The sequence below is a fragment of the Thamnophis sirtalis genome, unplaced genomic scaffold (genome assembly GCF_051295495.1).
Source record: "Thamnophis sirtalis isolate CommonGarterSnake01/CBP01778 unplaced genomic scaffold, rThaSir2_p1.2 scaffold_7, whole genome shotgun sequence".
NCBI lineage: Eukaryota > Metazoa > Chordata > Lepidosauria > Squamata > Natricidae > Thamnophis > Thamnophis sirtalis.
Genome location: NW_028261387.1, coordinates 76,926,143 through 76,928,240, shown reverse-complemented (window position 1 = coordinate 76,928,240; position 2,098 = coordinate 76,926,143).

Sequence of the window (2,098 nt, the reverse complement as noted above, 5' to 3'; positions counted from 1 at the left end):
GTCTTGTGGCCATTTTTGAGGGCGGAAGGGTAAAATTGCATCGGGGGGGGGGGGGTTAAACAGCATATGCAAGAAAAATCAGTGGGTTTTCTGTTTTGTATACAAGAGTGTCCTACAAAACACTTTTTATTTTTGCAACAGACTTCTGTGCCTTTCTAGGGAGATTAGATGGCTAATCTGTGTCCGAAATGCAACTTTCTGTATTTTAATTTAAGAAAAAGCTTGCACATTCTCCTCCTTCCTTGTATGTTTGAGATTTTTCTATTTAAGAACAAATTCTTAACTTCATACCATGCCTCTATGTCTTACCTTTGTAGCATTTTGCCTTTGGCATTCTAAGTATCAACAGAGAGCACTTAAGTTAAAAAATGGAAACTAAGAAATATAATTAAAAACTAGATGAAGGCAAACAAAAGAGATACATGTACGATTCCTAAAGAACAATCCATATCACAGTCAGTCTCTCCGCTTTTAATGTGATGGCAGGATTTCTGTTTAAGATTTTAAACCTTGGGCAAGTTTAGTGTGTTTCTTATTTGCCAACAGTCCATTTTTGTTTTGGGGAAATATTTTTTCCTTCTGATCAGTGTTGATTCCTTTTGACTGCCTGGAGTAATGCTTCCAGTTTTCTTGGGAAGGATTTTTGGAATTGGTTTTCTCTTGCCTCCTTCCTAGGATTAGGAGAGAAAGTGACTGGCTTAAGATAATTCAGGTGGCGTTGTGTTTTAAGGTGAGACTAGAATTCAGTCTCCGAGTTTCTAGCCTGATGCCATAACAACAACAATCAGCGAAGCATTTGAGTTTCTACTGTTCTGCTGAAACACAGCTTTCAAGCTGTGGCTTTGGATTATCTCTCATAGTTTGTGTGTGTGTGTGTGTGTGTGTGTGTGTGTGTGTGTGTGTGTGTGTGTACCCGTACACGTGAGCTGGCAGGGGAGAAATTGAAGTCCCTACATTTTAAAAGTAGGGGGGAAAGTTGTGGTAGAGTGTAATAGAATTTGGAAAACCTGCCCAAATTCCCTCCTGCTGCCCCTTATTACCATCCAAATTACAGCATGGTAATTTTGAGCCTTTTCTTTCTGCTTTCCCACATTTTCTGTCTTATTAGCTAACAGCAATTCATGCTTGCGAACACTGGAACTTTGCCTTTTGCTGCTGTTTTGTTCCATAGCCCATTCAGAAATTCAGAGATGTATAAATGAGTGTCCGATTATGGGGAAGGATAAGAAATTGGGTACATAATAGACATTCCCCCTTTAGCTGGAAGGAAAATTCCTGGAAGCCTATCTGGATTAGACCAAGTGAGATCCCAAGTTTCCTGAGCCTTTTTTCCTCCAATGTTAGACGATGACTTCTCCAATCAGTATTTAAAAATATTTCTGGTTGTACTGAAATGTTTCATATTTGCTACCTGACCTCTGAAAGAAGCCCTAAAGTCATCTTTTCTGTAGCAAAATTTTGCTCCAGAGCAACACAAGGAACACACCTCTGATGTGATAAGATTCCCATGACCATGTGCAGCGTCAACTTTGCTCATGAGGGGAAAACACTGAATGTTTTATTAAGTATCGGGTTTTATTTTGGTGCATTAAAAGTAGGTAATAAAGTTTTTAACTGGATAGCTTGACACAAAAAGTCACATTAGTTATTTTCCAGTACGCTGCTTGGAGAGTCCAAGCAATGGGTTAAACTCAGCCAATCTGCCCCGGACTGAATCGAAACTTTAGCCATGCCTCTGCTGTTTCCTTGACTTGCCAGATTTTCAATTCAGTCAAAGCCCAGTGGATGCGTTTCTCAGTTTCTCTTCAGTCCTTTTCAGATTAGCTTGGACTCTCCAAAAGTTTTTTATTTTTGTTTTGCTTTACTTTGTGTTTTCCCTAGAGAGCAGGAGAGGTGAGAAATTCCATTTATATTTTCTTTTCGTCCTTTCTCGCCTTTCCCAGCTTCCACGGTGTCTTGGGCTCACTCAGGTGCTGCGGAAGTCGCTGGCAACTGCCGGTGGGAGCGTGGGGTCGGAGTGCTGACGCCCATGCGATTGTGCTTTTTTCTGCTTGTCTGCACGATCATTTTTTTTAAATAAAGCTTTTATTTTCAGACA